The sequence below is a fragment of the Neofelis nebulosa genome, chromosome 8 (assembly GCF_028018385.1).
Source record: "Neofelis nebulosa isolate mNeoNeb1 chromosome 8, mNeoNeb1.pri, whole genome shotgun sequence".
NCBI lineage: Eukaryota > Metazoa > Chordata > Mammalia > Carnivora > Felidae > Neofelis > Neofelis nebulosa.
The window spans coordinates 54,321,001-54,346,786 of record NC_080789.1 but is presented as its reverse complement, the minus strand read 5'-3'; the positions used below and the strand labels follow the sequence as shown (position 1 = coordinate 54,346,786).

Here is a 25,786-nt window from a genome sequence, read left to right as displayed (position 1 = left end):
CTCCACTGCATCCTTGCTACTGCTGCTTTAGTAAAGGTCCTCATCTTTTTTGCTCCTGGAATATTGCAACAGCTTAACACCTTCTCTTCCTGTGTCCAGCCTTGCCCCCATTAAGTTAAAGCCTTAACAATCCATCTAAAATCCAGATCCAAACACGTAGGCCCTATGCTTAACATCCATCAGTGGATCCCCACTGCCTTCAGGTTAAAGCCCAGACTATTTGCCATGACACAAGGCTTTTGTAACACATTCCTGTCACCTATTTTTCCCATTGCATACCTTGAATTAATGTTCAGGTAGTGCAGAATTTGTGTGGTAGTTTGGCTCTGATATCAAGATGTTTCTTACTTCTGTCCTCTCTGTTTATCTTCCGTATCTTCCTTCTTTTTGGCTAAACCTTGTTTATCTTTCAAGACAGCAGTCTAATCATATGTTCCAAGAAGGCTACTCTGAAACTCTTGGTTGGGATAAGTGTCCAATCCTACTCTGTACAGTTGTGCAGTTTATACACTTCGCTAAAGTACCTGGTTGAGGGGACAGGTGGGGGCAAACAGCGGCATGGCAAAAGTGTGCCTTTTTCTTTCACAAAGGTACCATGGGGGCAGAACCAGCTTCATGGGAATATGACCTATGTCATCTCATGAGGCCCCAGTCTTAGAAGGTTCCCACACCTGGTTTAATACTCTGATGTCACCTTCTTTAATTCACAATAAATTTTAACAATGGCCCCACATTTTCACTGGTATTGAGCCTGTGTATGGACTATCTCAGCCCTATAAATACTCCAATCCTCAATGTCCTCATGGACATCTCTTGTGTACATCTTAACCTTTATTAGTTTTACTATATTATATAATAATCGTCCATTTTATCAGCACTTTCCATGTGCTGGGCATTGTGCTAAGTATCTTACATGCATTATCTTATTTAACCCTCCCAACCCAGCTCACTGTGGTAGGAACTATTACCTTCTCATTTTGTAGATGATGAACCTATGGCTTAGATACGTAGCTTACCCAGCATTAGGCATATTGACTCTAGAATCCTGTTAAACCTTCAATCCCTAAGGATTTTAAGCGAAACTTCTAATCTATAAATCTGGTCATCCCACTAGATTTAGAATGACAAATTATGTTTTATTCATCTTTATAGCCCTGGCAACTAGCATTGTCCGAACATTTTAAGTATCTGTTAAATGTGTATTGATCTAAACGCAAATCTAATCTGCAATGAGTTGTATTTGGAAGTTATCAGCAGAACTATAGTATAGAGCATTCCTAATGTAGGTGTATTCTTGGTGTATTTATATATATCCTGAATATGACTGGGTACCCTGGGCCATTCTTGCACTGTCTTTTAGCTTCCTTTAAACCAATTAGAATGTATCTTTGCTATCACAAAAAAAACAAGAGTCCAATTCCAGGGACAGTGAAAAATACGTAGATTTTTACAAAACAGAATAGCAAAACCTCTTTCTAATTCCCTTTGAAAACCTCAGGAATTTTCTTAGAGCTTTTCTTTCCACAGCAACTGACCTGTCTTTCCTTTTTTCTCCTACTGTGTCAATTGCAGTCATCTCCTCCTTCCAGAGTCTTCTCTCTGAGTGTTAAATCTACAGAGTGGAGAGCAATTTAGCTCTTTAGGCTTCTTCAATTTCCATCCTCACTGTGGCAAAGTGTATTTTCCAAGGGTTAGCATCACAATATGTCTCATCTCACAAAGCCCACCCCTTAAAATACTGTTGTGTTTTAGGGATTCATTCTTGATCCACATCTTTCACCTGGTATACTCTTCTAAAGCAATCCCATCTACTCTCTGGGCCATATTAGTATGCTAATGGCCCCCAAGTGTTCCGCACTGATCCTCTTCTTCAAACTTTCACACACTTCTACACATGTCTTATTACAAGATGACACTGACATTCCTGTCATCAAGAAACAGCTCTTCTCTTGCATCTGAGTAGACACTTGTGATTACTTCAACCAACAGAGTATGGTGGGAGTGATACTATATGACTTCCACAGCTAAGCCATAAAAATGACATGCATTCTACCTTGCCTTCTTGAAATGCTCTCTTTTTGAAGCTAGCCATCACGCTGCGAGGAGGCCAAGCAGCCACATAGAGAAGCTATGTGTAAATGATCCACCTAAGGTACCAGACGACAGCCAGTATCAACTGTCAGATATATGAGTGAGTGCATCTTCGGGTGATTCCAAACTCCTGCCTTTGAGTTACTCAAGGCAGCCCAGATGATACTGCATGAAGTAGAAATGAGCTCTCCCCACTGCACCCTCCCAAATTGCAGATTCATAAGTAAAATAAATGGTTGTTGTTTTAAGCCACTAAAGTTGGAGTGGTTTGTTATACAAAGAAAGATAACTGAGACAGTTATCTAATGCTTGTCTCAATAACACTAAAGATTTAAGACAGAAATTATTTCAAAAGTTTTAAGTTGTATATATATGTATAAGTTTACTTACTATGCAGTCGCTTAGTCCATAGTTTTTTTTTAAGGTTCATTTATTTTGAGAGAGAGAGACCACATGCATGAGTGGGGGGAGGAGGGAGAGAGAGAGAGAGAGAGAGAGAGAGAGAGAGAGAGAGAGAATGAGAGAGAATCCCAAGAAGGCTACATCCACGCTGTCAGCACAGAGCCAGATGCAGGGCTCAATCCATGAACCATGAGATCATGACCTGAGCCAAAATCAAGAGTCAGATGCTGAATCAACTGAGCCACACAAGCACCCCTATTCCATTGTTTAAAATGATAATGCTTGCATAAGCTTTTAAGTAACTACAATATATCACCACTATTAGTATTATTTTTGTTATCATTAAATCCTGAAATAAAGCTCTTATGAATTATGATAAATAGAAAAGTGAATTGAATAGGTATCATTTAACCATTTTAATCAAATTTTGACATCCACCATAGAATAGGTGGACCAGGGAAGCAGCATCCATTACAAAATGTGTCCCATAAAAATTATTTCTGTCTACTTACAGTACATGTTATATAAACTCCTTGAGGAAGTATATCTGATTTTTTTCTGGTCTTCATCAGCACCAAATAGTAAAGTAACACAGATTCATCTCTGGGCACAGGCACTCCCTCTGCAGCACATGATGATGGAGAGCTGAGGGCCCAGAACCAAAAATGGTTAAGAAAGTGGTAATGATGGAGAATACCAGTGATTGTTATTTGGACAATAACTGTCCTTATTTTTCTTTTGATGCCGTAAGACTGATTTTTCTTGACTGCTAATCAAAGAAAAGCTTAGCCGTTATAGCAGCCAAGCCTTTCTCCAGTAGAGACCAACCATAGTTCTTAGATTTAGGAAGTTTTTTTATCTTAACTTCAGCCTGAGTGGACTCACCAGACAAAGGCTGGTTATTATTCAAGCAGTTTGAATAATAAGTACTATTGCTTTGCTATATTGCAGTATAATCTCCTGTTTCCTATATTGTGTAATTTTTTAGTCAGCAAATTCTACTTAATTGGCTCTCTAATTATTGGGGTGTGGAGATCTATAATAATTCAAGGTGGCTGTCATTGCAGAGTTGTTCTGACATAGGAAATTAGAAATTGTAGACTTATGTAAGCTCCTGAAGATTTGTCTGTTACTGTGTTAGAAACATCATAGCTAGGAGCACCTAGATGGCTCAGTCATTTGAGCGTCAGATTTCAGCTCAGGTCATGGTCTCATGGTTTGTGAGTTCGAGCCCCACGTTGAGTTCTCTGCTGTCAGTGAAGAGCCTGCTTTGGATCCTCTCTCTCTCTTTCTCTCTGTCTGCACCTCCCCCACTTGTGCTCCCTCTCAAAAAGAAATAAACATAACAAAAGAAAAGAAACATCATAGCTATCCAGGCTTTTAATATTTTATAGCAAATATACTCAAACATAGAATTCACTAATCTGACCTGCTACTGATTACACCCTTATTATCACATCCCATAGACTTCCAATCTCAGTTTTCTCAGTTAAAAACAAGCACCTCATCAAAAGGTTTTGAATTATTCAATGTAACAAATGTTTATTGAGTACCCACTTACATGCAAGTCCCTGTGCTAAATGCTTTGAAAGATGTAAATATGAATAGAGATTCTTCCAGGGATTTACAGCCTAGGGATGACAAAAACAAATAGTAAATACAAGTCTTCCATGTGAAAGAATATAGTGCGTGCCATAAAAAGTATATAAATAAAGAGCTACAAAGGATCAGTGGAAAAAGAAATAACAGGGTAGGGAAATGGAGAGTGAACAAGGTCAGTAAGAGATGAGGTTGTCCTTGAGATGAGCAGAAATACTGGGTAGAATTTTACTACAAAGAAGCCTGAGGGCAGAAGAGAAAAGGGGTGATAAGGACATTCTAGATCCATGGGTTTAAATCCTGAGTGCATTCTAGATCACTAGACGAATATCTAATTCTCCACACCTCTATCCAACACACACAAGCCAAGGTTGGAACCATTTTTCTATGAGGACAGAATAGCATGGGTTTCTGTGTACCAAGAAGATATGAAATACAGATATGTTCTAGGAAACTGAAGTGTCCATTTTGGTTTTAAACATGAAGTACGTGTAAGAAAACAATGAAAGATAGATTTGTAAAAGTTAGATTGGAATCATATCCTACAGCAAACTTGCCACACAGTGCACTTCCACTGTAAGCACTTAGATCTGGCCCACTTCCTTTCTGACTTCATTTACTGTGGTTTAGAATTTAAAATGTCTTCTAGTTTTATCAAAGATAAGGAGTGGGTTTCCTAGTTTTCTTCTCTTTATTGTATTGACATTATTTTCCAAAAGAGGACTCAAAAATACTTTGCTATCTTTAAAAGGGACTACTCTTAATTTTTCAATTTAATTTCCCTATGAAGTCCTTATCCTGACATACAGGAATTTTAACTAGTTATTTTCCCCCCGCAGGTGATCTTTTTCCAAGTTAGTGATGTGTCAGTGAACTTCCTAATTTGGTTCCAGCAACTGCTACCATGGTAGTTAGTGGGACGGTGGAAGTCTAATTTCTGGATCTTCTGAAGAAATAGTGTACCATAGCAGAAGTGAGGAAGATGTTTCCAACTGCCTCCCCATTTGAAAATTACCTCAAGCAACAAGGAAAACAAGAAACAAAAACACAAAGTACACCTTTGCCTATACTGGGAAAAGCAAAGGGAAACAAGCTGCCTTAGCCCTCAGAACCCTACAAGGACTTGGGAATGGGAGGCAGTGATGCAGAGAAGGGACTGATAACACAGGGATTGTTTGTAAAATGACACGGTTAGTAATTAGACTCCCAAGTTTTCATCTTCAAGAAAGCCAAGCAACTGTCCTGTCCCCATCCCCATAGCAAAACACATGCTTGTTCTTGAAATACAGAGGTGCCAGTCTGAAGGTTATCAGACATAGGGGAAGGTGGTGAAAGAGTTCATACTGAGCAATAAGACCGCTCTCCTCTCTCTTCTCTGTCCAGATCCAGAAAGAAGACCAAGTAAAGCAATGAGAATTCCAAAAATAGTGACAGCGGGAAGTTCCAAGACAACAGTGAACATCAAGGAGAGACACCAACCTATTAAGACTGGCAGGACATCACATATGTCCAGTGTTGATGTTTCTAAGAGGGAAATTAGAACAAATAAACTTAAAGTTCACACCTGATGAAGATGATATTGAGATATATTTTAAGGAAATTTTGAAACCATGGGAAAAGTTTAGCCAAATTTCCAAAGAAATTCAATGAATGAAAATGAAAAATAAAGCAATTATCAACTTCAGAAAAAGAAAAAAAAGAACAAGATAGTAAACACCTGACTCATCAGCGATCAATATTCACATAGTCAAAAGATGCAGACACAAGATAGAGATTTAATAATCAAAACTTGTGATATAGAATGTGTAAAAGAATAGAAGGAAGGAGTAAGAAGCTATAAATTACCTTAAGTCTTTACATCCCAAAGCAGAAAGACTATAGATGTCTATGATTAATAATCAGGCAATACCAGTATAAGCATATTATGTGTAATGGAGGTAAACACCAAAGTCAACTTTTAAAATAATTGAAAGTGGTGGCTTCCAGGGAGGAACATGAGAGAAGGTAGAAAAAGAGACTTTAATTTTTATGATATATTCTTTATAGTGTCTACTGAATTTTAAGCTATTTGAGTAGAATACTTTGGCAAGAAGTAAAGAAAGGACATAGATGTTGACATGAACATTTTGCATATGTCAACATTTCTATTTCTAGATACACACTCTATAGAAACTCTCATACGTGTTTACAAGGGGATGAATGTAAGGATGTTCATTTCAGACTTGTTTGTAAAAGTAAAATATTAGCCCAAATTGAAAGGTCCACTAGGAGAATAAATAAATAAAATGTGGTATATTTGAAGGACAAAATATTATACAGCAAGTAAAAGCAATGCACTAACTTTATATAATATATATATATATATATGCATGTGCATGTTTGTGTGTATATATATATATATATATATACATGAAAAACAATGCTGTTGAAAAAAAAGGAGTTGAAAAGTGATTTATGCAGGATGAATTCATTTAAGTAAGGTTTAAAACATAAAACGATACTATATATTTTGTCTGATACTATAATGTGTATAAAACCATAAAATTTGAATGGAAGGACACACATTAAATTTATGGAAAAGGGGAAAGGAAATTGGACTGAATTGGGGGAACAAAGACTTCAATTTATCCTTACTGTTTTAGTCACTATGTTATAAAAAGATAAAGCAAATATGACAAAATGTTAACTATTGAGTATTGTGTGCTCGTTTCACAGGTGTATTTTTTATCACTTTGTGTAATTTCCTACACTTTTTAAATATTTCCAATTTTAATATTTAATGTCACACATATACAGTCTGTGACTGCATCTACAAAGCAGAGTCTTCTTGTTCTGAGAAAATATAGTACTTTGACCAAAGTAAAGTTCACAGAGATTGAAATTTACATGCCTTATAAGAACACAATCTACAAGTAATAGGAACTAACCAGCTTGTAAAATTCTCATCAAAAATTTTCTTCCCACCTTTCTGCCCAAAAGTTGGATTCGTTTAAAAGGACTTTGAGGGGTGCCTGGGTGGCTCAGTCAGTTAAGCATCCGACTTCAGCTCAGGTCATAATCTCATGGTTTGTGAGTTTGAGCCACCTCATCAGGCTCTGTGCTGACAGCTCAGAGCCTGGAGCCTGCTTGGGATCCTGTGTCTCCCTCTCTCTCTGCCCCTCCCCTGCTCACGCTCTGTCTCTCTCTCTCAAATATAAATACACATTTAAAAAATAAGTTTTATAAAAAGGACTTTGAAATGAGTTCTAACCTGAAAAGTAGATATGAAATATGTGTTTAACATAAAATTTGTGTTGAAACCTATAGGCTAACCTACTAAGATTTTAACCTAAGTTATTAAGATTTTAAATATTAAGATAGTTAAGATACTGAGAAAATGAGGGGCACCTGTTGAGTTACTAAAATGTTAGTTAAGAAAATGAGAGCCTCAGTCAGTTAAGGGTCCGACTCTTGGTTTAGGTTCAGGTCACTATCTCAGGGTCATGGGATCAAGCCCCACAAAGGACTCCAGCCCCACATAAGGCTCCATGCTGGGCATGGAACCTGCTTAGGATTCTCTTTCCCACTCTCTTTCTCCCCTTCCCGCATTTGCACTCTCTCTTTCTAAGACAGAAAGAAAGAGAGAGAGAGAGAGGGAGGGAGGGAGGGAGAAAATGAAAACACCTTTAGTTACAAAGATTTGCATAAAAAGGACTATCAAGATGCAAGTTTTCCATTACATATTTCGTATAGCGACTACGTTTCAATGTCAAGCTGCTCCACTTAGTAATATTGATATAGGAAGTGTGGCAGGGAGAAGCTTTAGTACTTATGATGCTGGACATGCAATGTAGCACTAGCAAATTTGGCTTTAAGAACTGCCTAATTACATATTTATAAATGCATATCATGTACCTTTAGGATGGAATGAAGCCCCATAGCCATTTCAGTTTATCAAGTAGATGATGTAATTTTTTTAAAATATTATGCAGTCGATTAAACCAAGCAACAATATACACTCATGGTTACTTGTGAAGGCTACCACTTATGGAATGATTGTCTATTTCATTGTGTGGTTAAATGCCAGGGACTGGAGCAAGCAAAAACGAAATAACCTGGGTAAATGCAGAAATCTGAAATGATGGCTCAGTAGCACTCTCCTGTCAATCAGCACAGCCATTATCTTTAACAGTCACTGTGCATGGGCAATATTCTACTCATTTTATCAAATATCCCTGCCTCTTCAAAGACCAGCTTTTGGCTTTGGGGGATCCTTCTTTTTGTTTCTTTTTTTTTTTTAATTCTTTTTTATGTTTGTCTATTTTCGAGAGACAGAGACAGAACATGAGCCGGGGAGGGGCAGAGAGAGGGGGAGACACAGAACCTGAAGCAGAAGCCAGGCTCTGGGCTGTCAGCACAGAGCCTGATGCGCAGCTCGAACCCATGAACCGTGAGATCATGACCTGAGCCGAAGTTGGATGCTCAACTGACTGAGCCACACAGGCGCTCCTGTTTCTTTCTTTCTTTCTTTCTTTCTTTCTTTCTTTCTTTCTTTCTTTCTTTCTTTCTTTCTTTCTTTCTTTTTTTTTAAAATATTTATTTATTTTTGAGAGAAAAGAGTGCTAGCGGGGAAGGGTCAGAGAGACAGCAGGACAGAGGATCTGAATTGGGCTCTGTGCTGACAGCTGACATCCCAGTGAGGGGCTCACAAACGGGGAGATCGTGACCTGAGCTGAAGTTGGCGCTTAACCAACTGAGTCACCCTAGCGTCCCTTGTTTCTGTTTTCTATTTTATATACTTCTGTGGCTTATTCTGTTGTATTTTTCCCAACATCTTAAAATAAAATTTTAGCTCACTAATTTTCATTTTTTCTTGTATATACATGAAAGACCTTAAATGTCACCCTTGGTTCTCTTTTAGCACCAAATTATTTTCATTGTCATTCCTTTATCAATCTTATATAATTTCCAATTATGATTTATTTTAGCCATGAGCTATTTAGTTTCATTTTTCAAACACAAAGGACTTTGGAACAACCATTTTTTTCTTAAAGATTTCTAATTTTGTACAGAAATGGAGATCTTTACAACATGGATTGTTTGATACATTTAAAAAATTTTTTACCACTTCAAACTGCAATTTTTATGAATGTTTTATCCTTGTTTGAAATAATCTGTATTCTCTAGTTGGGCAGAAGAATCTGATTATGTTGTCCTAATTTTCTATATCTTTAATGATTTTTGCTTGATCTATCAAGCTTTTTTAAAGTTTCTCAATTTCTATATATAATTCTTGAGTCTTTCCATGTTATATACTTTGAGGTGATGCATTCAGATACAAAAAGATTCGAGACGTTACATTTTCCTTATAAGCCATTCTTTTCATCATTTGACAGTGTCTTTTTCTTTTTTTTTAAATTTTTTTTTAATGTTTTTTATTTATTTTTGGGACAGAGAGAGACAGAGCATGAACGGGCGGGAGAGGGGCAGAGAGAGAGGGAGACACAGAATCGGAAACAGGCTCCAGGCTCCGAGCCATCAGCCCAGAGCCTGACGCGGGGCTCGAACTCACGGACCGCGAGATCGTGACCTGGCTGAAGTCGGACGCTTAACCGACTGCGCCACCCAGGCGCCCCTGACAGTGTCTTTTTCTAATAAGGTTTTGTTTTGTTTTGTTTGCTTCAGAGTCCACCTTGATATTTAATTAATAACATGATAAGATAACTCAAAACAGATTTTGATATGTCAGCAAAACCAACTTTCCTTGATATTTTTCTGCCATGTTATTTTTCATCCTTTTACATTCAACGTTTCTGTATGTCTTTGTGTTTTAGGTACCTCTTATGATAAAATAGCTTAAAGCTGCTTTTTTTGTTTTTGTTTTTAGGTATAAGAACCTGTTTTTTAACAAGTCAAATTAGTCTACTCACATGTATTGCAATTGCATTTGACCTTATTTCTACTATTGTAGATATGTTATGTTTTCTATATGCTATGCTTTTCATTGCTTTCCCTCCCACCCCCACCCCCCATTTGCTATTATTGTTATCATTGTTGTCTTCATCTGCCTTCTACTGGATCGGCTTAATTTACTGTATTATTTTCCCTTCTTCTACTCATTTGGAAATTGTTCGTTTTCCTTTCCTTTTTTTTTTTTTTAAATGTTTACTTTTTTTTCTTTTGAGAGAAAGAGAGAGAGAAAGAGAGCACGGGGGAGGGACAGAGACAGAGGGAGAGAGACCATGAGAACATGACCTGAGCCAAAGTCAAGAATCGGATGTTCAACTAACTCAGCCACCCAGGCGCTCCATTCTTTTTCTTTTTTTTTTTTAAATAGTGACTCTTAAATCTTTAACATAGTTGTCTTAAAAATGTCTAAGGTTAATTGATATTTCTATACTTCTGTCATTTATTGTATTTGTTAAAATTATTTCGCTTCAACTTCTTTTTTTTCTTAATTTTAACTGTGGTAAAATTTACACCAAAAATCTATCTTATCCATTTTTTAGTGTATAGTTCAGTAATGTTACGTACACTCACATCATTATGTACCCAATCTCCAGAACTCTTTTCATCTTATAAAATTAAAACTCTATACTAATTAAACAGCAAATCCTCATTCCCTGCTTTCCCCCGCCTTTTGCAACTACCCAGTACATTTTCCGTCTCTATGAATTTGACCACTCTAGGCACCTTGTGTACGTGGAATCCTATAGTATATATGTCTTTTTGTGACTGGCCTTTTTCACTTAGCATGAAGTTCTAAGGTTCATTCAAACAACTTCTTTTTAAAACACCCCTCCCTCAAGTCAGTCTATTGTTTTTATTTCCTCGCTCACCAGTGCTCCTTATATTCCTCTCACTTCTAGGTTCAAATTTCATCTTCCTGAAGTACATGTGTGAGAAACTGCGAGAAGTCAGTATGTTGTAAATTCAATCCTTTCCTATAAATCTCTTTATTTCCCTTCATCTTGAATAGTTTTTTTTTTTGTTTGTTTGTTTTTTTTTTTTTCAACGTTTTTTATTTATTTTTTGGGACAGAGAGAGACAGAGCATGAACGGGGGAGGGGCAGAGAGAGAGGGAGACACAGAATCGGAAACAGGCTCCAGGCTCCGAGCCATCAGCTCAGAGCCTGACGCGGGGCTCGAACTCACGGACCGCGAGATCGTGACCTGGCTGAAGTCGGACGCTTAACCGACTGCGCCACCCAGGCGCCCCTCATCTTGAATAGTTTAACTGAGTACAGAATTTTAAGTTGGTTTTAATTTTTCCCTCAGCACTTTGAAGATATTATTCCAATGTCTCCTTGCACATACTGTAACTGACAAGTTTCCATCTAAATGGCATTTCTTTAACAGAGAAATCTTCTTTTTTGTATTTAAGACTTTCTATGAGATCCATATTTTTATGTTCATGAAAATGGGTCTATGTACTTATAGGTATGCATGTATGTGCATTGATTTTTTTTATTTTTATCATTCCCATCAAACTCATTGTAATTTCTGTGTGTATGGGTATGTATGTGCGTGTATAGAGAGTGTGTGTATGTGTGTATATAGAGAATTATTTTTTGTTTTATTTTGTTTTCATGAAATTCGTTTTAATTTCCAAATCTGAACCTGAAGATTTCTGAGTCTTTTGAGGGGGAGGGGGAAGTGTAGGCATTATTACTTTGAATATTGCTTATTTTTCATTCTGGAACTCCTAATAGAAATATGTTGGGTTTTGTCCACTCTCCACATGTCTTAATCATTCTTTCTGATTTTTCATACTTTTATCTCTATCCTGCATTCTGGTAATACAGTAGATTAAAGGATTTTTTTTTAGCAAATGATCCCTCCCTTCACCTCTCCCTATAGGAGGAATATGCTTTCTCTGCCACAGATTTTAAGCTTGCAAAGTTGGGCTTCTCTCTCCATCACCTGCTTTTTGCATGAGAACGTGACTCAAGTGTCTTCTGGCTTGAGGAGCATGAGATGTATGTGGAACACACTTTAGTCCAACCTGCAGGTGGCAGGCCAGCTGAGCCTGCCAGGATCAGCTAAACTTCAGCCAACCCAGAAGGGCATGACTAAGAAATATATGTATATTATCATATGCCACTAGGATCTGAGGTGTTTTGCAAGGCAGAAAAAGTTGACTGATACAGAATTTTATATTTAATTTTTTTTAACGTTTATTTATTTTTTGAGAGAAAGAGATAGAGCACAAGTAGGGAAGGGGCAGAGAGAAAGGGGGAGACACAGAATCCAAAGCAGGCTCCAGGCTCCGGGCAGTCAGCACAGAGCCCGACGCGGGGTTCAAACCCACGAACTTTGAGATCATGACCTGAGCCTAGGTCGGATGCTTAACCGATTGAGCCACCTAGGTGCCCCTATAGAATTTTGTATTTAGAGTGGAGTGCTGTCATAACAAAAACTTAAAATATGTGGAATTGGCCATGGGAATGGGGAGTAGGCAGCGATGCAATTATCATAAGAGAGTGGGAAATGGCAGCAGTCTTATGTAGTAGCAAAACATTTGGGAAAATTGTTACCTGCGATAACACAAAAGTCAGAGTATGTACTTAATATACTTATTAAGTTGGGTGAGGTGATTTCAAAGCAGAATGTTAATTAAAAAAAAAGCTAGCTGCTGCTTAGCTACACTGCATTTAAAAAGGATAAGCTGTGATGAACACCGGGTGTTGCATGTAAGTGTTGAATCACTAAATTCTACACCTGAAACTAATATTACACTGTATGTTAACTAACTGGAATTTAAATAAAAACTTAAAAGAAAAAATGAGACATAAGAGGTGAACTCAAAAAGAACTGCCTGGATTACAAACAGAATTGAGAAGGAATTTAAGAGTCCAGAAATTCTGAAATTTGTAGGGTTGAAAATGAAACTATTTATCATGAAATCCCAACCTAAGAGAGAAGGCAAATCTAGGTTGCTACCAGTAACACATGACCCTTGGGTAAAGGCAAAATCAAGGCTGTAACTGCAACATCCTTTAGTAAAACCTCAGAAAAGATAAAGGTGGTACTGCAGGTCAGAGTACCATGAAAGCAAAGCTTGACATGGAAATTAGCCTGCACAAAAATGTTCTCAGAATCAACACCTCTGAAAGAAAAGGAAGCAAGCAAGACTGGGCAGAGAAAGAAGGTGAGCTCTACTACATTTACAAAAAGTCTTCACTCCGCCGAATTTAGATGGCTCCTCAGAGTTGTTCCAAACTGAGGCAAAGGTGTCAAGCCTTTATAATCCCACATCAACCAGTCATTACATACTGATTGTCCCCTGGAACTGAGCATGACCTAGGCATGGTAGCTCCTTGTTTGATATTTTATGAAAGATCCTATGTCATGAGATCAAACCCTCTGTAAGTCCTTTGATGGTAGAAATGGTTGAGGCACTGTTGGCAGGAAAGGAAAATAATACCTGTAATGTCAATTCCAATCAAGATGAATCACTGCCTTCTTCCAGGGTAGGACCCAATGTATTTAACTTACCACCATTTGTTTCTCTTCTGGGGTTGATTCCATATCACAGGCTCACCATTGGTCTCTGTTCCTGGCAGAGGACACATGTGGTAGCAGTAAGGGTTAGATCAGCCTTGGTAAAAGGGAACCCATCCTTTGGTGCTGTTGTATAGACACTATGGTTATGCATTCATGTGCTCATTGCTCTGGCTCTGGGGATGGAGGCTATTTGATGTCAACTGTTGGTGTCATTCAGTCTGTTTGTTCAATACCTGTAGTGGTGTATCCTTTATGATTGGTGTTCACAGGTAACACTAAAATCTTGACACTTTTACCCACTCCTCTAGGTCCAGCCACATAACTTTTCCTTAAATTTCCTGGTGCTCAATCTAACAATATTTCTCTTTTCAGGACCCTGACCAAACTTGTCTTTTCATGCAAAGTGGATGACCAAGTGTACCATCCAAAGCTCTGTTCACTGGGAGAACTTCCCCTCACTACTGCTTTCAAGTCCACTCACGAATGGATCTATAGTGCAGACGCCATCATTTTTTGGCTTATACCCACATACTGAGCTGAACCATTTCTAAATAAAACCTCAACTTGTCCCCTTTATTGTAAACTAGTCATAAGGTAGCCATCATGCAGCCAGAGGTATGAGCTTAGGTGGACTGTCTACTACACATATTATCTACTAGATCTCTTCAGCTGGGGTGGGGGGAGGGGGGAAGGGAACTAAGAAAGATTAAGAATATGGCCTAACAGAATGTTGATGGAGGTATCTGTAATTAAGGCTATAAAGTGAGGTGATCATATCTCAAAGAGAATTGTGGATGTAGCTTTTGGCATGTAGCATTGACTAGCATCAAATACATAGAAAATCCACAACAACTGAAAGTATCACAGGCTTGGACTAAAAGTCACTGAGACTCTTCAAATATAAAAAGAACCTTGCGCGCCAGTGTTCTACACACAGGGGACAGACCACGAGTCTCTTAGCCACCAAGAAGAACCCTCCTCAGAAGTGGCTAAGGAGGGTGATGGAAAAGGATAAATTCTCCCTCCTCACCAGAGGAGCAGAGCAAATTGCCCTGAAGAAGCATAGATGGGAAGTGTTTTTCAAGAAATAGAAGTAAGACTTCATCAAGGAATATTCCACATCCCCAAGGTGGAGGGTCTTGGAAATAGTTGCCTAGCAAGATTTAAGAATTGCTGTGGACCAGTGACTCCCATACGTATCTCATTCTTCTTGTCAAACATAACTGTTGACTATAGTTATCCTACCTTTGTTCTACCATCATGTATTGAATGTGGGAGAGCAGATACCTTATCTTTTAAGTATTCAGGGCTTTGAATCACAAGGAGACACTCTACACCTTATATAAATCATGTGATCCTAGACTTTAAGCCTAATGTCATGCTTGAATGAGATTTTTGGGGTGTTTTGAAATGATTGAGTACATATGGTTAGTGAATGAATATTTGTGACTAAAAGGGCAGACTGTAGTAAAGTAGATGTAAAACACTGTCCAACATATAGTCATTCCTTCCCTTCTCTTCCAGGCAGGAGTATACTTTCCCACTATTTGTTTTATGGCTTAGTCATATAACATCCTCTGGCCAATGGGATATTAATGAACAAAACAGGACCAAAGGCTTACAATGTGCTTGTGTGGCTGGACTTTCTCTCTTGCCCTCCAGCTTTTCCCATCAGAAGAACATGCCTCAGGTAGCCTCAAGTCCTTATGATGACAGAAATGTACAATATACTTGGGCTCAACTTGCAGCTTAGAGCCAAGGTCACTTGAGTCTAAACTAGATTTGCCAAATCCTAATGGTAGTAAATGTATGGGAAGTAAATGAAAGTATATTTGTTGTATGCCACTGAGTATGTGGGTGGTTGGTTACAAAGCAGAAGCCAATTAATATAGGGAAATTTTCTCAGATTAAGAATTTATGAACTGTTTCCTCGTTTGCATCATATTGGTAACTTAACCTGTTACTATGAATATTTGTTGGGGGGGGGTGAGGGGCACCCCCCCCCACCCCAATTCATATGTTGAAACCCTAATCCCCCATACCATGGTATTTGGAGGTGGGCCTTTGGGAGGTAATTACGATTAAATTAGGTTATGAGGGTGGAGCCCTCATAATGGAATTAATGGCCCTATAAAAAGAGGAAGACATAAAATGGCTCTCTGACTGACTGCTTGGACAGAAACATCTGTCTTCCCCTGTCTTTGGCCTGGGACTGATCTCATCTGAACCTTCTGCTAGGTCTCAGGTCTTCAGACTTGGACTAGAAGTTAAACCAGGGGCTTTCCTGGATCTCTAGCTTCCAGACAGCAGATTGTGAGACTTCTCAGCTTCTATAAATTGTATGAATAAATAAGTATATATATATATATATATATATATATATATATATATATATGTGTATATATATATATATATATACACATATATATATACATATACACACACACATATATATATACACATTTGTATGTGTATGTATATGTATATATGTATATCTATGTATATATGTATATGTATATGTATGTATATTTGTTTCTCTGGAGAATACAGAATTTGGTACTGAGAAGTAGGGTGCTGCTGCAACAAATACCTAAAAATGAGGAAGTAGTTTTAGAACTGGGTAATGGGTAAAAGCTGGAAGAATTTTGAAGCACATTCTAGAAAAATCTGGTATTGCTATGAAGGTGATTCTAGTGAGAGTTCAGGAAGAAAAGAAGAGAGCTGAAGAGAGAGTGCCTCTGTCTTCCTCGAAAACACATGAATAATCCTGAATGGAATGGTAGTAGAAATGTGGATGGTACCAGCCATCTGATGAGATCACAGGAAACTGGAGAAAAGCAGCAAAGAATTTGTCTGAATTGTGTTTGTGTCGTAGTGTTTTGTGGAAGGTAGAACTTCCAAGTGATGAAAGGGGATATTTAGCTGAGAAGTTTTCTAAACAAAATGCTGAAGGAAAAGCTAGGTTCCCCCTGAATACATAAAGTAAATTTCAAAAAAGAAATTAATTAAAATAGAACTGTTGAGCAAAAAAGAGACCAGATCTTAAATATTGTGGAAATTTTCAGCCTGTCCATACCAAATAGGAGAAACTGTGTTGGGAAAAGAATGCTAAGGGTGTGGCTGACTTGCCATTTAATTAAGAGATTAATATGGGTGTGAACCACGGACCTAATCGATGACCCCAGCAGGGGTGTTGCCAGTTTGAACCCAAAGGAACAGAGATAGGACAAAATAAAGGAAGGCTTTTGGGTTTCTTAGATCCTAGAGGACCCAGACCATTGAGTCTTAGGCTACAAATATGTGACATTCTTCAAGACAAGGGAAGCATGACCCTGCTGCTGATTCGGAGATCATGAGAGTCGCCAACTCACATTCAGCAGGCCAGACAGCTCTTAATCCAAACTATGGGGGTGAAGCTGCCAGGAGCTGTGGGGGATTCACAGTCACTGGCCGAGCTGTGAGGTACACTGCAGCTTCCCACTGAGCCATGGGGATGAAGCTGCCAGCCCAGTGGATCTGGACGGCAGAGCACCAAACGAAAGAAGACTATTCTCCCACTTTAAGGTCAAATGGGATTTGCCTTGCTAGATTTCGGACTTACTTGGGACCCCCTCCTCTCCCGATTTCTCCCTTTTGGAATAGAATTGTCTACCCTATGTCTAAAATACCGTTGTATTTTAGATGCAAGCACACAACGTGTCTGGTTTCACAGGTTCACAGCTTGAGAGGAATTTTGTCTTGGGATGAATCATACTTCAAGTCTCATCCATATCTGACTTAGGTAATAGCTACATGAGACTTTGGCCTTTGGAGTTTAGAGTTGGTGGTGGAAAGAATGGAGACTTTAAGGGATGTTCAGATGGAATGAATATACTTTGCAACGTAAGGATATACATTTGGGAAGGAGCGATGGCAGAATGCTATGGACTGAATGTTTGTGCCCCACCCCCCAAATTCAAATGTTGAAGCCCTAATCCCCAATGTGATGGTATTTAGAGGTGAAGCCTTTAGGAACTAATTAGGGTTAGATTAGGTCATGAAGGTGGCTCTCTCATGATGGGATGAATGCCCTTATAAAAAGAGGAGGAAACAGGAGATCTATCTCCACCAAGTGAGCACACTGGCTGGAAGGCAGTCACCTGCAAACCTAAAAAGGGCTCTCACCAGAACACAATCATGTCCACACCCCGATCTTACACTTCTAGCCTCCAGAACTGTAAGAAATAAATTTCCATTGTTTAAGCCACCCAGTCTGTGGTATTTTTGTTATAGCAACCCAAGGTGACTAAGATCCCTATCCATTTAGATTTTAATTTCAATAACCAACTTATATATTCATAGAAGGTCTAACTGGTTCATTTTTCAATTTGCCTTTTCATTTTTGCACATTTTACTGTTCTTTCCTTAGTTTCTATTTTTTATGTTTACGACCATATGAAATTTACTTATTTTTAACACAGATTTTTCCATTACTTATGGTTTTTTAATTTTCTCTTTTTGGTGCATATGTTGACACTTAAATGGTAGTTGGTTTTCTAGTGCATCTTGTAAATTTTTATGTTATCTTCTGTATATGATACTTTTCTATGGTAGTCCATGAAACCTAAAATAGAATAATGTTTCTACTGGGAAGTGTTCATTTGATTCTTTCCCATATCGAGGGGTTTCAACATCCTTGGATCAATAGCCTCTATTCAGCACGTTCTACATTCTGAATGTATTCTTTCCCCATACACGTATCATAGTAATGTTTGGTGAGAGTTTATACCTACTATTCTTTAAATCTTGTTTTTGTTTTTATCTATGATACCTGGAGAATTTTTTTAATTCTTGATTAATTTTTGATATAATATCTACCATTTCTATAGGTTCAAGAGGGATTAGATAAACCATGTTGACAAGTTTCCAGATTCCCAAATTCTTGTAAAAGAATCATGTTTATTTCATCAGATGTTTTATGCCTTATGGTACTGCACCCACACTGTGATTTAAAAGATTGCTTTAACTCTATAAATGAGTGTTTTGAAGATAATAGAGCTTCTCTAGAATGATTGAAAAAAAAAAGTTGACTTAGTTACTTGCAAACAGATAACTGGTGATCTAAGCATAAATTACAAGTATAAAGATCTATTAAAGTGGTCTAATTGAAAAGTAAAGTTAACACTGCAGAGGTAACAAATACTAAGATCACTGTAGAATAGATTATACTGCAGATTACTTTAATATTACTTTGGGGGTCTGGGGTGCCTGGGAAGCTTAGGTGGTTAAGCATCTGACTTTGGCTCAGGTTATGATCTCACAGTTCATGAGTTCGAGCCCTGCATCAGGCTTTGTGTGGACAGCTCAGAGCCTGGAGCCTACTTCAGATTCTGTATCTCCCCCTCTCTCTGCCCTTCCCCGCTCATGCTCTTGCTCTCTCTCCCTCTCTCTCTCTCTCTCTCTCACACACACACACACACTCTCAAAAATAAAATAAACATTAAAAAATATTTTTTAAAAATATTACTTTGGGGTCTGGGGGGTTGGCTTTAATTATTTTATTTTCTCTTATTTTTGTTTTGCTTTGTTTTCTTTCAAGTTTTTATTTAAATTCCAGTTAGCTAACATATAGTGTAATATCAGTTTCTGGAGTAGAATTTAGTGATTCATTACCCACATACAACACCCATTGCTCATCACAAGTGCCCTCTTTAATACTCATCACCCATTTAACCTATCCCCTCTGCCCATCTCCTTTCCAGCAACCCTCAGTTTGTTCCCTATAGTTTAGAGTCTGTTTCATGGTTTGCCTGTCACTTCCCCACCCCCACCCCCATGTTCATCTACTTCAATATTACTTTGGAATTCTGTATCTGAGGAATTTTACCTAAGAGCATACTAGCATGTCCTATGTGGTTGACTTGGGACTCAAAGTGAGTATTAGGTATTCAGAAATATTTGTTGATTGAATTAGTGAATGAATAAATGTTTCTTTTTTGTATGTAATATAGGTGTTATGTAAAAGCAAATCAGTATGGTGGGGTCAAAGTGCACTGAAATAGTAGAAAATGTAGATTCTATTGCTCTGCATGTAATGCCTTTATGATTAGAGGAGGACACTTACCCTCTCTGCACCCCATTTTCCTCATACATAAGGCAAAAATATCTTTACACTTTACAAAGTTACAGTTGAAATAAAATCAGATGAATATACACGAAAGCATTTTGAAAATCATAAACTACTTACTATGCTGTTAAAAAATATTATTTGCACTGAAATAAGAAAATATGAAAATGAGACCCTCTTACAGCAAAGACTTTTCCTTTAAAGGTTAAGCTATGGTAACGAAGTGACCCAAAAGTACAGTATCTTAAGCAAGACAGAAATTTCTCTCTCACCTAGAAGTCGATATAGACAGTCCAAGGCTGATATAGTGGCTTAATGATGGAGTACCAGACTGTATCTTTTTGCTCTGCCATCCTCAATAGATGGCTCCCAATATGTGGGGAAAGGTGGTAACTGTAGCTCCCACTAACATCTCTGATTTTCAGCCAGCAGAAAGGAAGAAAGGAAAGGGGGAGTGATAAACAAGACCCTTTTTTGAAAGAGCATATATGAGAAGTTTCACACATCACTTGTGCTCATGTCCCATTGAACACAACCTAGAATATAACCACATGTATTTGCACGGGAGACTTAAAGCCCATGATGTGATCACATGTTCATAAATTGGAAGACAATATCGTTAACATGATAATCCCCAAATTGATCTGCAGATTCCGAGCAATATTTATCAAAATCCCAACTGACTTCTCTATAAGAATTGAAAAGTGAATCCTACTATTCATAGGGAATTTCAAGGGACTCAGAATAACCACAGCAATGTTGAGAGAGAAGAACAAAGTTGGTGGACTCACACTTCTTAATTTCACAACTTTTTACAGAGCTATATTAATCAAGGCAATGTGTTACTGCCATAAGGATAGACATAGAGATGAATGGAATAGAACTGAGCCTTCACAGTTATGGTCAGTTAGAAAAAGGGTTCCAAGACAGTTAAAAGGGGGAAAGAATAATAGTTATAACAAATGGTGATAGGACAATTAGATATCCACATGTAAAAGAACTAAATTGGCGGGGGGGGGGGGGGGGCACCTGGGCGGCTCAGTCAGTTAAGTGGCTGACTTCAGCTCAGGTCATGATCTCATGGCTCGGCTCGTGGGTTCAAGCCCCATGTCGGGCTCTGTGCTGACAGCTCAGAGCCAGATCCTGCTTCAGATTCTGTGTCTCCGTCTCTCTCTGCCCCTCCCCTGCTCGTGCTCTCTCTCTCTTTCTCTCTCTCAAAAATAAATAAGTAAATTTTTAAAAAATTTAAAAAAGAACTAAATTGGACCCTTTCCTCATACCACATACAAAAAGTAACTTAAAATGGATCCAGAGACTAAATGTAAGTTCACTAACTATAAAAATCTAAGAATAAAACAAATGTGTAAGTCTTTAGGACATTGGGTTAAGCAACAATTTCTTAGAATACCAAAAGGATAAGAAACAAAAGAAAAAAAAGAGAAAAAACAGATAAAACTTAACATGACAAAAATCAAAACTCTTTTGCTTCAAAGGAACCAACAAAAAAAAGTGAAAAGATAACCGATAGGAGAAATTTGAGGGAAATTATCTATCCAATAAAGGTCTAGTATGTATAATATTTAAAGAACACTTACAACCCCATAATGAAAAGACAAATTACCTGACTAAAAAATGGGCAAAGGATCGATTTGGATAGATATTTCTCCAAAGACGATATACAAATGACCAATAAGCAAATGAAAAGATTCTCCACATCATTAGCCATTAAAGAAATAGAAGTCAAGGGGCACCTGGGTGGCTCAGACAGTTAAGCCTCCAACTCTTGATTTCGACTCCAGTCATGATCTCAAGCTTTGTGAGTTCTAGCCCCACATGGAGCTCTGCCTCACAGCATGGAGCTTGCTTGGGATTCTCTTCTCCCTCTCTCTGCCCCTCCTTTGCTTGTGTTCTCTCTCTCTCTGTCTCTCTCTGTCTCTCTCTGTCTCTCAAAAATAAATAAATAGAAATCAAAACCCGAGTAAGATAACACCTCACACCCACTAGGGTGTCAATAACAAAAAAAAGACACATAATAACAAGTATTGCTAAGGATGTGCAGAAATTGGATTACTAGTAGCAAATGTAAAATGATGCAGCCACTTTGGAAAAGTCTGACTTTCTTTAAACGCTGAGTGGCCATTTGACCCAGCAATCCCACTTTTAGGTACTTACCCAAAAAAATGAAAACGTACACAAATACTTATATGTGAATGTTCATAGCAGCATTATTCATGGTAGTCCAAAAAAAGAAATCCAATTGTCCATCAACTATTAATGGATAAATTAATGTGTATATCCATACAACGGAATATTATTCAGCAATAAAATAATGAACTACCAATACATGCTACAACATAGATAAACCTTGAAAACATTATGCTAAATCGAAGAGGCCAGTCACAAAGGTACACATATTGTTTGGTTTTATGAGAAGTGTCCAGAATAAGCAAATCTATAAACACAGAAAATAGATTCGTGGATGCTTAGGGCTGAAGGATGAGGAGTTGAAGTGACAGCTAAAGGATATGGGGTTTCAGCAGAAGGTAATGACAATATTTTAAAATTGATTTGGTGTTAGATGTACAACTCTGTGAATATACTAAAAACTATTGCATTGTACTTTAAATGGGTCCAATGTATAGCATGGGAATTATGTGTCAGTGTTTTAAAGAAAAAAAAATCCATGGTTTCTTTGTGTGGCCATGTGTTCAGTTGAAACTTCTATTGCTATGGAAGAAAAGCAGAATATATATGTGTATACTAGTGGACAGTAAGCAATCTCTGACATAGGGAGTATCGTGACTTTTGGCATTGTTGGTAAGTTTCCAATTTAGTGTCGAGTCATATTATATTAGGAACGCCCAGCAAAGGAGCAGCGCCTGGGTGGCTCAGTCAGTTGAGTGTCTGACTTCGGCTCAGGTCATGATCTCAGGGTCAGTGAGTTCAAGCCCTGCATTGGGCTCTGAGCTGACAGCTCAGAGCCTGGAGCCTGCTTTGGATTCTGTTTCCCTTTTCTCTGCCCCTCCCCCGCTCACACTCTATTCTCTCCATCTCTCAAAAATAAATGAACTTGAAAAAAAAAATTTAAGAATCCCCAGCACCAACACAGTGATTTATTGAATTATTGTGATACTACAGCAAGGGGATTGAAGTAAGCAGTTATTTGGATGCTAGTCCTGGCTCTACATTCACTAGCTTTATTATCTTGATAAGTCACAACCTCTCTCACTGAAAAGGTAAAAATTAAACCAGATGATTGCTACAGGTCCATTAAGTTCTAAGATCATTTGGTTCCAACTGTACAAATTGACCTTTTCACAGATTGTTTCCTCCCCATGTGTCATTTCGAGGCACGCACTTGTTTAGAGTGTTCCCTTGAGTGACCTTCATGTATATTGCCCACTTTAAATATTGTTTAAATAATATTTACTTCTCATTCTCAAATAGTTGATCTTGAATTTTCTTTGTCCTTTCCAAGTTTGTATTTTACTATTTGAGGTACTAATGTACCTCAAGTTTTTGCCTCAATATTTATTATAGATTCCTAGGGCTGAATTTGACATCAGGGTAACAAATCCAAAGGACTGACTTTATTCTTTTTTAATTTTTTAAAGTTGCTTTATTTATTTTGAGAGAGACAGAGAGAGAGTACAAGCAGGGGAGGGGTGGGGGGACAAAAGATCTGGAGAGTGCTGATCTGCGCTAAGAGCAGAGAGCTCAACGTGGGGCTTGAACTCGTGAGCTGTGAGATCGTGGTGAAGTCAGATGCTTAAGCCACTGAGCCACCCAGGTGCCCCCAAAGTCCTGACTTTAAACAGGGAAACACTCAACTACAGTTTTAAATATCATTAATAAAGGAGATTCCCCAAATTATTCAGCAGTAATTTCTAAATAAGGAATCTCTGTTGTAATTAACACAAATCCTTCAATTCCATCTGTTTCCAATTAAGGAAAGTACATCTCTAAATAATATTTTTCTAGATGTTTTGCTCCTAAACTTAATTATATTTAACTATTCTTATTTTAAAAGCCATGTTTACATTGTCATCGTCTCTGTGTGTTATCTAATAACTGGTTTTTTATTCAAGACTCCTTTGGTTCTCATTTTATGTTCCTTCTTACCTGTTAAAACAGGAGAGTCCGAAGGAAGGAGTTAGTTCCATAAACCAATACATAGGAACGTTCAGTACTTTTTAGGGAAGTCATGTTCCCTAAACTGCTCCTAAGTATGCTGTACTCATGAGAAGAGAAATGGGCCCAGGAAGAAAAGATCACTTAAGCTCATTTTGAGGTAGGGTAGGTAGGATAGGGGTGAGGTATCCATTGCCACAATATAAAATGGAGAATGTTTAGCAATAAAAAGAATAATTGCTCATTTTTCATTTTTGTTGCACTCTTTTTCTGTAGAAATCAAGTACTAAAGTACTAAAGAATGTGTCATTTTTACATATCCCCTACATGATTCTTAGGTCAAGAAGAATCTAAAGTTTTGGGATGACAGCAGCCTATAGAAAAGTCTCTTTTCAGTGCTTCCAGAATGAAATCACCTTTTAATAATAAGAGTTTCTAGTGTGGTAATCCTTATGCAGTAACAAAGACTATGACCCTTAAAAATGTAAAGCTACCAAGGTTTTGGTACAGAATCTATAACTTATTACACATTTAAATTGTCATAGAGAAAAATGTGTGGTTCACTATACAAGTATTTCATTCCCTCTGCTAAAAATGATCTCTAATTATAAATATCTATGTGGTATAGTATATTTGTATTATGTTTATATTTAACCATTTATGGCCTAAATCTTAAGTTAGGTCTTTTTATACAGTACTTCTCTTTTACTATAAAAACTAATTACTTTTACATTTTTACTGAAAATATTTGTCACCAACTGAATACACAATTCTTAACAGTTTATTGTGTTTTAACTGATAGGGACTATACATGGTTAATGTAGAGACATCAAATAGAAGAAATTATTGAATATTAAATCAGTCCACTGAGATAAGCCAATATCTTTATTGAAAATATATTTTAAAAAAGAAAAAAATCCTATTTGAAACGATAACAGTTACAGTATGTGAGTTATACTAGAGCTGTTCATTTAATTTACTGAGATTAAATAATCCTAGAGGGCTAGGGAGAGATCATTCTATCAAGAATGAACAATCCAGCCCCACAGCTACGATATAATTTCACTCTTGTCACAGGCCATTGCCTGAATTTGGGCAAAATTAATTGAAGAAGCCAACTTATCTCCTTAGACTAATGCTTCGCAAACTTTGGAAGGCACAAGAATCACCAGTGAACTTGTTAAAATGCAGAATTCTAAACTTTATCTACCAGAGATTCTGATTCAGCTCTGGAGTTGAGCCGAATAATCCGCATATTAAAATGCACCTCAACTCTTTGTGATACAGCTTATCTAGAGATTCCACTTTTAGAAACACTACCTTAGAAACACTACCTTAGGCTAAGATGATTTCCTTTTTTAACCCTCCAGCCATTAACAGTCCATTGGATAAGTGATACCTCTAGGCAGCCAAAAGGAAGAGAAAATTCCAACTGAGTTCCATCATCCTTTTAAGTTCAGATGAAGAGTAGCATTCTCTTGCTAGATACACTGCTTCCTAATTTAAGAGTTCTCTTTTTTGAGGCAAAGAGCACTAGAATTTAATTTGGGGTGCCCAAGTCTATTCTTAATCAGAGAATACTATTTCTCTAGCTTTTAAGGAAATATCTTAAAAAATTCCTCAATTGATTTTATCATAAATTTTCTTGGATGTCATGATAGCAAATATGTAATAGACTCAACATTGGTAAAAATTTCCTTCCTACAGTTTCCCATTGAAGAATCTTTCTGCATTTTTAAAAACTGACTTATTCTCTTTAACATAGTTTTAAACTTCTTTCAAACTTGGAAAAAGTGTTCACATCTCTATAAAATTTTATTGTTTTCTGAATTAATTTGCACAACATGAAAATAGAAAGCTAGAAAATGCAAACCTTTTTAACAGTAGAAGCATTTGGGGGAAATTATTTTAGAAGGCTGACAGTTCTGAAGTTTTAATTTTCTAATTCCCTTTAATTTACTTCAAGAAAAA

General features: G+C 37.5%; 1 protein-coding gene across 1 annotated transcript in view; it reads right to left on the bottom strand.

Annotated features, from left to right (window-relative positions):
• TAFA2 (TAFA chemokine like family member 2) overlaps window positions 1-7,065 on the bottom strand; it is a 515,454-nt gene extending 508,389 nt beyond the window's left edge. Inside the window, exons 1-3 of the mRNA XM_058742176.1 lie at window positions 7,020-7,065; window positions 4,055-4,124; window positions 3,006-3,138 (exon numbers count right to left, since the gene is read on the bottom strand). The gene's annotated coding sequence lies outside the window, so the exon portion shown is untranslated. The remainder of the gene's footprint in view (window positions 1-3,005; window positions 3,139-4,054; window positions 4,125-7,019) is intronic.
• Window positions 7,066-25,786: the final 18,721 nt, after the last annotated feature.